General features: G+C 41.7%; 1 non-coding gene across 1 annotated transcript; it reads left to right on the forward strand.

The window, feature by feature from the left end:
• The first annotated feature begins 681 nt into the window (after positions 1-681).
• On the forward strand, positions 682-785 carry LOC112616758. The gene has a single exon (XR_003117777.1). It is a non-coding gene; the product is annotated as a small nucleolar RNA U13 (small nucleolar RNA).
• The last annotated feature ends 12840 nt before the right edge of the window (positions 786-13625 follow it).

The raw sequence follows: 13625 nt of genomic DNA on the forward strand, positions 1-13625 counted from the left end.
TTTCTGGTGGGATTATTTGTTTTTTCTTGATGATTTGCTTGAGTTCCTTATAGATTCTGGATACTAGTCCTTTGTCAGGTGCATAGTTTGCAAATATCAAATGCCTTTTAAATGTCAGCTGAGACCTTACATTTTTGGAATAAACCCTGCTTGATTATGATGTATAATTATTTTATTATATTTTTAAATTATTTTTTCTAGAAGAGTCAGATCTTGGTTGAATAAAAAGAGAGTGTGTATGCCTGAAAGTCATGTTCAAGATTTTAAAAAAAATTTTTTTAAGTTATTTTTAAAGGTTTTTGTGAGTGCATAGTAGGTGTATATATTTCTGGGGTATGTGAGGTGTTTTGATACAGGCATGCAATGCGAAATTAGCACATCATGGAGAATGGAGTATCCATCCCCTCAAGCATTTATCCTTTGAGTTACAAACAATCCAGTTACATTCTTTGTTATTTAAACATATGCAAAGAAGTTATTGCTGACTATAGTCATCCTATTTTCTATCAATAGTAGGTGTTATTCATTCTTTCTATTTTCTGTTGTACCCAGTCACCATCCCCACCTCTCCTCCCAACCCCCCACTACCCTTTCCAGCCTCTGGTAACCTTTCTTCTACTCTCTATGTCCCATGTTCAGGATTTTGAGGAACTAAATATATATATAACATTCAAGTACATAGTTTTTTTGTGGTTCATAAGCATGATGATTGGGTTTTCATGCTCGTGTGTGAGATGTGCCTCCCTCAAACCTTCTTACGACGTTGGTGCATTACCCATCTGATGTGAAAAAAATTACTTACTATTTACTCTGATGAAGAATAAGGATGTAAGAGCCTATTAGTAAAATTTTATGTTGTGCGTAGAATAATGTTTAAAATAATGTTATATGAGAAATAACTGTAGTTGCATGTTCCCAATAAAACAGAAACATCCTTCACTGGTATGCAGGCTACTGAGTCACTCTTTTACCTCCAGCACCTTAGCAGTTTCTCAAAGAATGGAAGGACCGAAAGTTAGAAGATTCTGTCTCAGCTGTTCTTGCCCTTTCAGAATAGAATTCCAGGCAGAGATTAACTTGGGCCTTGAAAATCTTTCTACTTTTTTTTTCCACTCCAGAATCAGACTTTTATTTTTCTGTACCTACTTAGAGTAGGTAAGTTTATCCTAGTATGAGCAAAGACAACTAAGTAAGTAACAAACCAAAATGTAGCATAAAGGAGTTATATGTATGTGTGTGATGCACACATATGCATGGAAGGGATGTACTTTACATTTTTTGTTTTTGTTGTTGTTGTTATTTTTTTTAATTTTAGTAGAGATGAGGTCTCATTTTGTTGCCCAGGTTGGTCTTGAACTCCTTGGCTTAAGCGATCCTCCTGCCTAGGCCTCCCGAAGTGCTAGGATTACAGACATGAGCCACCACACCTGGCCACCTTTGTAATCTGCATAAATCTGGGCCACCCTAGTGTTCACCTCCGCTTAGTGCATATTCAGAAGATACACTGCTCTAACAATCCAAAATAATTGAAAACCTATTTAAATTGTTTACAGCGGTATCCACAAAATGTGAAGAAGGAATTCCATTCATAGCACTCAACCAAATTCCTCTTCACTCACCTTTAGTCATAACTTCATCATCCTAACTATTGTGTTATGATGAAAGCCCCATTTCTTTTCTCTTCCTTGAAGTTATGTACTCTCGACCCTTCCCATTGCAAACCAATCAACCTCTTTTCAGTTCAAGCCCTCACCCATTGGCCAGATATGTATGTTAAGGCCCAATAACTATTAGGCAAAGACAAATCCTTACTAGGCAGAGTTTTTATTTTGTTTTGTTTTCCTGTAATACATGCAGAAACAAAATTTCCAGGCAACCTTTAAACGTCTGCTTACCCAGGCCTTTAATTTTCCCCCTCCAGTAAATATTTCACCATGTTCTAATGTGATAGATTCTAAATCCAACCCCCACCTCCATAAATGAAATTATAGAATGGCCAATAAACGACAGGGGGTCAAAAGCAGGGAGATCTGGGTAGTCCAGGACCTAGAAAAGGAATTCTGCAAGTAATGGAGTGTTGCATTTGTTGGCAAAAACATCGTCACAAAAAGTGCCGTCTCTTCTACTTGGCCTGGTTCCCTCGAAGCTGAAATTTCCCAAAATGTATTACTAAAGTCTCAAGAAAGAGCTACAGGAAGAGCAAGGTGCATTAAGCTGTCTCTCTGCTTCTTAGAGCTGGAGGGTTTCCAAGGGTTGAGATACATCTAGATGGAGGAGGGGGCCCTGACTGCCTTGGGCAGTTTCTGTCCCTGCCCTTTGCCCCCTGCCCATGCCCCTCAGTCTCTAAAGCCCAGACACCCCCTCCAGCAGAGTGATGAGCCTATTTTTAAAGACCAGGCATACTCTGAATGAATAATGACTTCTCTTTTTCTCTACCCTGTGCCAATCAGTGACTCATCAACCATTTTCTAAATGACTATGTTTTCATTCCCTGGTTTCCTTCACAGTGCGATATTAGAGAAGATTAAATGCAGCCCCTAGCTGCCTCCCTCTGCTTTTCTGCGTCTTGTTTTAGAGATGTTAATGCCCCCCAAAATAGAAGCATTTCGTTGAATACCAATCATTTAGTGACAAGTGAAAACACACACACACAGTCATGTTAGGGAAAGGTTTGTATGACTTCCAGGAGGAGGATGGGTAAAAAGAAAATAAAGTGGCATCTTGGACTATGATGGCAAATGTGGTATCTCATCTGGACCTCATTCCCTGCCCCTCACTGGACTCCTAGATTTCCAGGCTTGGCCCCTTTATTAAGGAGCTACCTACACTTTGTATAGTCACTTTCTACTCCTTGCTATTGTCTTACTGCCAAATCGTTGTTTTCTTTTCTAGGGTTTTCTCTTCCTACTCCTGCTCCCAGACATCACTGTTTCCAAAATGAGGTTTGCCTTTTGTCCCAGGGGAAAAGAGAGGGTTTGGATGGTGAACATAAACTCATCACCATTTCTGGGCTAGTTATACTTCACTTATCCTGCTGCTGATGGGCCTGTGGTCTTATCTTCTTGACCAAAAAGAAGAAAGAAAAAAGGAAAGAAAAGAAAAAGAAACCCAATAACCCAATCCCAATCCTTAGATGTCCCTCCTCTACTGTGCCAGGGATCTTCTATTTGTTCTTCTCCACCTTGCTCTGTGGCCTATGAGCTTTATTTACATGGATTACATCAACAGAATTCTCTAATCCACAGGCTTCCAGATGAGTTTGAACTGGGGAGAGTATCAGAAGTAGATATGGTGGGTTGGGGGTGGGAGGACAGTGAGATTTAGGTATTTATTCTGCTCAGTTCCATCTTTGGGCTGATACTGTCCCATGCCCTAAGGTCACTGCTTCTTTCAAGAAAACCTGCCTACGTTACTCTCTCCTTCTGGTAAGCACCCTTCCTTTGGGCCTAGGGGTGGTAACAGCTCTGCTGCTAAGTCCTGAGTCCCTGCATTGTGCCCACTTGCTGCCATTGTGTAATTAGTCCCTCAGTAAAAGAACACTAACATAGCACATGTGTACATGCGTAACAAACCTGCACATTGTGCACATGTACCCTAGAACTTAAAGTATAATAAAAAAATTAAATAAGTAAATAAGTACAATAAAAAAGCAGAGTTCATTATTCGTTTACAGCTTTTCCAAGAAAGCCTTATTGAAATATAATTGCTATTCAATAAGGTGCACATATATAAGAAATTAATTGTACACTTATATGTGTACACTCATGAAATCATAATCACAATCAGAATAAAGAATATATCCTTAAAAAAAAAAAAAGAATGCTCTTCAGATCATTCATTGGTTTCCTGTTAAGATCCCAACTGGTCCTATCTTCACCTGTTCTCCGTCCCCATCCTGCCCTGTCATCCTACTTTGCTCTGATTTTTCTCTCACTTCCTGCAGCATCTTCTGGCCTCCTTAGGCCTCTAGCATGAAGCACAGCGAGCCTTCTGAGGCATCTCCTGACCCTTAGAGAAACAACATCAAAGGGGCACAGTGGCAGGGATGAGCCTTTCTGGAGCAAGAAGTACAGCCTCTCAGAAATCTTCAGACTTATGATCTCAACGTGTTGTGCATGAGCTTCAGTTGCTGGAGTTAAAGGATGAGGATTGATTTGCAGCTGGTCTCCCTTGACTACAGCAGTGATTGAAAAGAAAAATGGAGCTGGATTTTTTTATCATGGCTCAAGCCCTCCACATTACAATATACTTGTCCTGAGCCTGCAGGACTTCTTCGTCTGTGAATCATTCCCAGATCATCTAAGGCCACAGTAAGCTATACAGCAACTGCATCTCAATAATCATAATAATCATAATTATAATCATCATAATGGTTACCAATTACTGAATGCCAACTCCGAACCAGGCGCTCTGCCTGGTGTTTTGCCTCAGTAAACCAAATGGAAGTTTCCATCTCACTCTTAAGGGCTGGCTTCCGCACGGTATTTGAGAAAAGGTCACATTGAATCCCGATCCATTCCCAAGTTGTCCACTGATGTCTCTTGGATTCCCTGAGTCACATGTTACTTCCGGCTCCAACAGGGGGCACAAAGAACTTCACTGTGGGTGGAGGTCTGGAGCCCTAAGAAGGCCTGCACTTTGGTATGTCTGGGAGTTTTGCGGTGTGGGGGTGGAGTGGGGTGTAGTGATGATTGCTGGGTCCCAGCTCTCACTTTCCTTTCCGACACAACCAGACTGTGATGCGGGTCTGTCAGTCTGTGAGGAAGATTTGAGTAACATCAAAGGGAAAACCACCTGTGAAGGGAAGGATGAAAAATCACAGGACCCTTTGAGGTGTTTAGCTGTCACAGGGGAACTCTTAGAAGCACACCCCAGTTCATGCCCTGGCCCTGGCTCTTCGCCTCCACCTCAAGTCAGCTCTCTCTGTGGAAGTCCTTCCTTCTTCCACCTCTGCCTCTCCCCTTTTGGAAATGTTCATCCACTAGGACCATTCTCACCCCCAGGATGCATCCCTCTTCCCCCAGCAGGACCCTTCCCCCAGTGTGAGTTAGTCAATGGGAGGACCTCTGCCCTGTCCCCTGGGTGGTATATATCTGTTCTCTCTCTCTCAAGACCTGCACGCTAAGGTGAGGGACAGATGCATGTCTTTACTCTTCAGCTTGTCTGACAGTAGCTGTGGGCAGCGCACTCTCTCTGTCTCTCTCTCTCTCACACACACACACATGCACACACACACACACATACACCTGTAGAGATCACCCAAGGACAAATATTGATTCTCAGGGACAACATAGTCTATACCCAGATGGAGAAAGAATTCTTTCCCTAAGTGCTTCCACACTTTTCAAGGCCGCTCTTCTACAGTGAACTTGGTACCTCACATCATTATATGATCACAGTTGGTTTGTCTATTCATTTTTCCCTTTCAAGTTGCTCAGCCTTGGCTCTTTGAGAATGGACTCTTTAATGGCCACCCCTTTCTCTATGCAAAGACCCAGTCCAGGTGGAGAGATGGCCACCTATATGAGATATTGCATTTCTTAGTTAAGGTCCCTCCTCTGCCCTATAGAGTGGGTTTGGTTTCATTCCTCCGGTTCCATATATCTTGAGCTCTACACCCTCACAACTTCCTGGGGTGGCTGAGATTCTTTTCCCACATTCTTTACCCTAGTGAATGGCCCATCAATCTGGGTACCTAGGAATTGGCCTTTTCTCCTTTCATGCTCTAGCCCTTATGTCACATACATTACCATGTTCTGGTGATGTTAAGTCCTTGACTGTTTCTGGAACCTATCTGCCTCTTTCCATTCCTCCCACTTCCACCACTCCCACCACTGCTGGCATGGTGGCTGCCGGTCTGTTCATCCCGTCATCCTTCCCATTCTTTATCTGCCATTGCTGTTCACTTTTTCACTACTTGTATGTGGTCATGCCTCCCCCAAATAAATTGTAAGCCCATGAGGGCAGGAGTTTTGTCCATCTGGTTCACTTCTGTATCCCTTGTGCCTGGCACGTGCCTGGTAGGTAATAGGTGCTCAATACTTACTTGCTGGATGAATGAATAAATTGTTGAGTCCAATTCACTTATCTGAGAGGCTGGGAGATAAAGCCCCTAGCACTGTCTTGTATACAGGAAGCTGTCGAGGAATACCTGTTGGATAAATGAGTATTTCTTTTGCTCAAGGCCATGTAGCTAATTAGTGGCAGCATGTAAATCAAGTCTTCTTACTCCAGTTGATTCATATTCTTGGCTGTACGTTAGAAACACGTGGGGAGTTAAAAAAAATCCTGATGCCCAGGCTATACTCTAGACCAGTTAAAGTAGAACCTCTTGGTGGGGTCTAGGTGTAAATATTTCTTAAAGCTTGCCAGGTGGTTCTGATGTTCAGCCAAGGTTGAGAACCGTATTAAATCATGAAGTAGGGCCAAGGTAACCCCACACTCCTCATACTGCATCTAATAGAAAAAGTTTGAGAAAAATTAAAAACCTCACTGCGTGAATTGAACATTGAATTCCCATGCCCTCGAATAGTGGTAGCTTGTGGGAGAAAGAGAGCACATCATCATGTTGGGTTGGGGCCATACCCTGGTAAGAACCAACATGTGTTAATCTCCAAAAGTGAACCCTGAGGGCAGAGAAATTGTTTTGTAAGGTGGGTGTAGGCACTAGAAGAAAATAGGTAATAAGAATGTATTCGAGACTGGTTACTGGGAAGCTATTGCCTAATAATCCTCTTAGACCACAGAAGAGTAACTTCAGAGATTTGAGGTGGATTTTTTGTTTGCGTCATTTAAAATGGGCAAACCTCCAGCTGTGTTTACCAAGGAAACCCTTGTAGGCAATGATGGGTAATAGGTTGGAGGAGTTGTTTTCTCCCAGGAAAAACATCATGTTGGATAGCAGTAGTACTTGGTGGTTCATATTATCCCAGAATCACCAAGCCCTTTGCTTGAGGCTTGTTTTCAGAACTGCCATATGTGAAGCTGGGAATTATGACTTGAAAGAGAAGTGAGAAAAGAAAGGATGGGTGACTTGCCCAAGGATTGCTTTAAGTCATTGAAATCACTGGGAGAGAATGCGGTTCTCAGAGTTCCCAATTTTGAGCCCCTGCTCCACCCTTGGGATGTTACCCTAACCACAGAGGGCCAATGTCATGCAATTAGAACTCCTTACAATGACAGTTTCTTAAATACATTACAGGGTTTCTTAAAATATGAGGGAACAGCAAAGTAAACCGCTGTCCAATAGCACAGAATTAGATTTTGTCTATTTGTAACATATATAATAAATAGATACTGACATTAATATATAAAGTACTTAAGTTAGGTATTATGACTCAATACAATGTTTAATTAAAATACTATGTTTACGTGGCCAATACTTCTGTTTATGAAGAATTGCCCAGAGGGATTTTGCAGAGCTATGAAGATGCATGGACTAGCCTGTCAATTTGTTCTATGTTTTAGCCACTCAAGTGGCATACATAGGAAAACAAGACTAAGGAGGAAGAAAGGTTATACCGATTCCAGGACTTTACTAAGACGGAATCCTGTTTTGGGTGGAAAAACCAAGCCATAGTTATTGTAAAACTGATGGAATTGGCCCAGATGGAAACTCAATTTCAGTAGCTTTTCTTACCTCCCAAGTCTAACAGTTCTCTCATGTTACCTTCATTTTATACATTGCTTTATTCCTCTGGTGTGGACATAATCTGCAGTGTGCATTTCATGTGTTTTAACATTAAAAACAATAAACCAGAATGCAAGAATTCAGCATGGATTAATGTTGAAAACATCAGTGGTTGGAAACATGCAACCTTGAAATCAGAAGGGTCATTTAGTTCCGTTCCTTCCCTCTAGGTATTTGAATGTTTAAACACCAAGATGTTGAGTTTGGAGACAGGTCATTGTAAAAGATCTCTAGGACTAGAGAGTCCATAAACTCAATTCAGGGTTTCTACAGTTAAGAGATTTGTATCATTGGTTTATTTCATATCTTATCACATTTTTTCCCCTGGGTTAAGCCAAATTCTTCTTGTTTAGAAAAAATCACAGTATAAGAAGACAGGTCCTAGGGCAGAGGAAGGTTTCATAGGCTATGGGACACTAACAAGGTAGTCTTTGGCCAAAAGTGGTCACCTTAGGGCTGTGCAATGAAACAGTAGGGAAGAGTGGGGCAATGTTCTACTTTTGAATACTTAAGAACTATTATCTAATTATCTACTAATATGATAAAAGATTAAGTTCCCAAAGCATGCTACAGCTGCAAATTGAGCTCATGGCAGAACAATCATACTTACTCAGATCATTCCTCCCACAGCTATCTCAGCATTTCCATTTTATGGACGCTTGAATCCCTTTGAAAGTAATGCCATCTTTCCAGTTCCTTAAAACATTAAAAGATCATTTTCTTCTTTTTGTAGGGTAAATAATTTAAAAACCCAGTTTTAATCAAATATTGTTTAATTTTAGGTTAATAGTGATTAAACAAGTAATTAAAACTTACTAGGAAACACACTCAATGTAATTTTTTACTACTATTCATAATCTATAAAGACAAATTTTAATATTTTCCTATTTAAAAAATGACATTATTTATTGGCCTTAAATTGCTTATCTAATAAAAACTAGACTGTCAACAAGTTAAATCAACATATTATTTTGTATGTGGTTCTGGGACTGACTGTACATCAAAATTCAGAAGAAATTTAAATCTATGTTCAGATATCAAAATAGACAAAAACTATTTTCATGACATGATGGTAATAATTTATATTGTACTTTTTATATATGACATATATGAAGGTTTTAAAAATGATAATGTAGGATAAAAGGGTTTTTTTTAGTTATTATTATACTTTAAGTTCTAGGGTACATGCGCACAACGTGCAGGTTTCTTACATATGTATACTTGGGCCATGTTGGTGTGCTGCACCCATCAACTCGTCAGCACCCATCACCTCGTCATTTACATCAGGTATAACTCCCAATGCAATCCCTCCCCACTCCCCCCTCCCCATAATAGGCCCCGGTATATGATGTTCCCCTTCCCGAGTCCAAGTGATCTCATTGTTCAGTTCCCACCTATGAGTGAGAACATGTGGTGTTTGGTTTTCTGTTCTTGCGATAGTTTGCTGAGAATGATGGTTTCCAGCTGCATCCATGTCCCTACAAAGGACATGAACTCATCCTTTTTTATGGCTGTATAGTCTATTTTATCAGAGACTAGGATTGCAACCCCTGCTTTTTTTTGTTCTCCATTTGCTTGGTAGATCTTCCTCCATCCCTTTATTTTGAGCCTATGTGTGTCTCTGCATGTGAGATGGGTCTTCTGAATACAGCAAACTGATGGGTCTTGACTCTTTATCCAATTTGCCAGTCTATGTCTTTTAATTGGACCATTTAGTCCATTTACATTTAAGGTTAATATTGTTATGTGTGAACTTGATCCTGTCATTATGATATTAGCTGGTTATTTGCTCGTTAGTTGATGCAGTTTCTTCCTAGCCTCGATGGTCTTTACATTTTGGTATGTTTTTGCAATGGCTGGTACCTGTTGTTCCTTTCCATGTTTAGTGCTTCCTTCAAGGTCTCTTGTAAGGCAGGCCTGGTGGTGACAAAATCTCTAAGCATTTGCTTGTCTGTAAAGGATTTTATTTCGCCTTCACTGATGAAACTTAGTTTGGCTGGATATGAAATTCTGGGTTGAAAATTCTTTTCTTTAAGAATGTTGAATATTGACCCCCACTCTCTTCTGGCTTGGAGAGTTTCTGTCCAGAGATCTGCTGTTAGTCTGATGGGCTTCCCTTTGTGGGTAACCCGACCTTTCTCTCTGGCTGCCCTTAACAGTTTTTCCTTCATTTCAACTTTCGTGAATCTGACAATTGTGTGTCTTGGAGTTGCTCTTCTCGAGGAGTATCTTTGTGGCGTTTTTTGTATTTCCTGAATATGAATGTTGGCCTGCCTTACTAGGTTGGGGAAGTTCTCCTGGATGATATCCTGCAGAGTGTTTTCCAACTTGGTTCCATTTTCCCCCTCACTTTCAGGCACCCCAATCAGACGTAGATTTGGTCTTTTTACATAATCCCATACTTCTTGAAGGCTTTGTTCATTTCTTTTTCCTCTTTTTTCTTTAGACTTCTCTTCTCACTTCATTTCATTCATTTGATCCTCAATCGCTGATAGTCTTTCTTGCAGTTGATTGAGTCAGTTACTGAAGCTTGTGCATTTGTCACGTATTTCTCATGTCATGGTTTTTATCTCTGTCAGTTCGTTTATGGCCTTCTCTGCATTGATTATTCTAGTTATCCATTCTTCCATTCTTTTTTCAAGATTTTTAGTTTTTTTTCGCTGGATACGTAATTCCTCCTTTAGCTCTGAGAAGTTTGATGGACCGAAGCCTTCTTCTCTCAACTCGTCAAAGTCATTCTCCATCTAGCTTTGATCCGTTGCTGGTGATGAGCTGCGTTCCTTTGGAGGGGGAGATGTGCTCTTATTTTTTGAATTTCCAGCTTTTCTGCCCAGCTTTTTCCCCATCTTTGTGGTTTTATCTGCCTCTGGTCTTTGATGATGGTGACGTAGTGATGGGGTTTTGGTGTGGGTGTCCTTCCTGTTTGTTAGTTTTCCTTCTAACAGTCAGGACCCTCAGCCGTAGGTCTGTTGGGGATTGCTTGAGGTCCACTCCAGACCCTGTTTGCCTGGGTATCAGCAGCAGAGGCTGCAGAAGATAGAATACTGCTGAACAGCGAATGTACCTGTCTGATTGTTGCTTTGGAAGCTTCCTCTCAGGGGTGTACCCCGCCGTGTGAGATGTGGGGTGTTGGTCTGCCCCTAGTGGGGCATGTCTCCCAGTTAGGCTACTCAGGGGTCAGGGACCCACTTGAGCAGGCAGTCTGTCCGTTCTCAGATCTCAACCTCCATGTTGGGAGATCCACTGCTCTCTTCAAAGCTGTCAGACAGGATCGTTTGCATCTGCAGTGGTTTCTGCTGCTTTTTGTTTAGCTGTGCCCTGTCCCCAAAGGTGGAGTCTACAAAGACAGGCAGGCCTCCTTGAGCTGCTGTGGGCTCCACCCAGTTCGAGCTTCCCAGCGGCTTTGTTTACCTACTTAAGCCTCAGCAATGGTGGGCGCCCCTCCCCCAGCCTCGCTGCTGCCTTGCAGTTAAATCACAGACTGCTGTGCTAGCAATGAGGGAGGCTCTGTGGGTGTGGGACCCTCCCAGCCAGGTGCGGGATATAATCTCCTAGTGTGCCGTTTTCTAAGACCCTTGGTAAAGTGCAGTATTGGGGTGGGAGTTACTTGATTTTCCAGGTGTTGTGTGTCTCAGTTCCCCTGGTTAGGAAAGGGGATTCCCTTCCCCCTTGTGCTTCCCAGGTGAGGCGATGCCTTGCCCTGCTTCGGCTCTCACTGTTTGGGCTGCAGCTGCTGACCAGCACCGATTGTCCGGCACTCCCCAGTGAGATGAACCCAGTATCTCAGTGAAAATGCAGAAATCACCCGTCTTCTGTGTCGCTCGCGCTGGGAGCTGGAGACTGGAGCTGTTCATATTTGGCCATCTTGCTCCGCCCTCCAGGATAAAAGTTTTAATGCTATTTTCTATGAGCATAACAAATCACAGTGTGAAGTTTTTATTTAATGCAAATACAAAATGGTAAAATTATCAGTATACTTTCTAAATTTAACATTAATTATTGAGGTACCAGAAACATTCTGATGAGTACATAAGATTTTGATCAGTTGAATACTGATCTAGAGGAGATTATCATAATTATTCCAATTTTTATGCTTCACATTAACTTGTGCCTCAATATTAAGAACTCTTATGCATCTTATCTTATGTACTGGCCAATTGAGGGTCAAATTACGATTAGCAGTTAAAATTATTAGTATGTTACACTGGTCAGAACTAACATGGTAGCTAGCTATGTCTAGTTGGATGATGATATATTGTGTGAGTTATAAGCAAGCCCCTCTAATTTCTACTAACCTTAATTAAAATGGGAACGTTTTCTGGTGGTTTGTTCCAAAGGAGAAATGCAACAAATTCTATTCCTTATTAACTAAAGAAAAATGGCAACAGACACTGCCTTAGATCAGGATCCCAGGAGCAGAACCTGAGGTGGGGAATTTTCAGTGCAGATAATTTAGTAAGAGAATGTTCCCAGGAGAAACCTGTGAAGTGTGAAGGAAGCAGAGGTGGCAGGGTAAGGATCTAAGCAAAGATGTGGATTCAGGAGAAGGCCAGCCTCAGCCTGATGCCATAGAGAGTGTTGGAATGTGAGTTTTTGTGAGGGTTTGTTTTGCACCCTACCATTGAGTCGTTGGCCATGGGCTTCCCTTCTTGGGGGGGATATAATCTTCCAGGTGGGACCCTATGATATACAGGAAATCCTCCAGAGCAGGGTGCACCTGTGAGCAGTTAACATCCACAGCCATGGGGGCTGGGTGTGCTGGCTGGGTGAAGGGAATCTGGAAGGGGAATCAACCATCATCTGCTACAGACATAATTTCTTTTATTATTTTAAGTATATAAACCCAGTAGAAGCAGCTCCTGAATACATAAACTGTTTGTTGTGGAACAAATGAATGTTTAATATTGTGTGCCTGTCTCTCGCTAATTGTCTCTCCCTAATTGGAAGTTAAGCTCCATAAGGGCAGGTCTTGTTCTCATTAGTTTGCTGATGATTCCTTGGTTCCTAGAATAGTCACAGACACATAGTAGGTATTTGTTGAATAACATCTATGGAGTGAATGAGTGAGACAGATCCAGAACTCTCATCTCCTGAATTTTGTAGAATTGCTTTGTAGGGAATTGGTACTCCTGCGAGTCAGAACCACATCTGACTGCTTGTACAGTGGCTGACCCAAATAGGGACATTTTTTCTCACAAATACAAGAAATCTGGAGTGGGACAAATCCAGGTATGGGAGGACACTTGGCTTTATTATTTATAATCCAGGAGCCTTCTTTCCTTTGGCTTTACCATCCTTTGCATGTGACTTTTATCCTCATGTATGACACAGTCACAGGATGGTCCTTCCATCTCAGTCTGGATTCCATTCTGATGTGTGTGTGTGGGCAGGGAGGGGGAGGGGGGGAGGGGGGGACGGGGGAGATGAAAAGGGAAGGAGCAGGAAGTAGCAGCCCCTGTATCAGGAAAACAGAAACATTTCCAGAAATCTCTAGCAGATTTCCATGTGGATGTCCTTGTCCAGAACTGTGTCATCTGCCCAATCCTGAATGCAAGGGAGTCTGGGACTAGGAGCAGACTGGCTGGTGACATTGCCACACAGGACAAAATTGGGATGGTATTAGGTAGGAAGAAGGGGATAACGGGTGTCTGCCACTGTAGCAAAACTACACTAAGCCTATGGGTGTGTGAACACAAATACCCAATAGCAAAGAAGGCAACATTCAAATAAAAATGGAAAATAATTTTAAAAACTCAAAATCACTTCTTTCCTCTTTTTCTGCTTTTCTATCCTTTTATTATGACTTTCTTAGCAACCAGAGGTGAAGTTGTCCCCAAAGTCAGTAGGCAGGAAATACTTTAAACATGTTTCAAAACAGATCAAAATGAAGCTGTAACTAAGGCACTTGCCTACAGCCTTTTTTTTCCAACAAAAT

The sequence above is a fragment of the Theropithecus gelada genome, chromosome X, assembly GCF_003255815.1.
Source record: "Theropithecus gelada isolate Dixy chromosome X, Tgel_1.0, whole genome shotgun sequence".
Taxonomy (NCBI): Eukaryota; Metazoa; Chordata; class Mammalia; order Primates; family Cercopithecidae; genus Theropithecus; species Theropithecus gelada.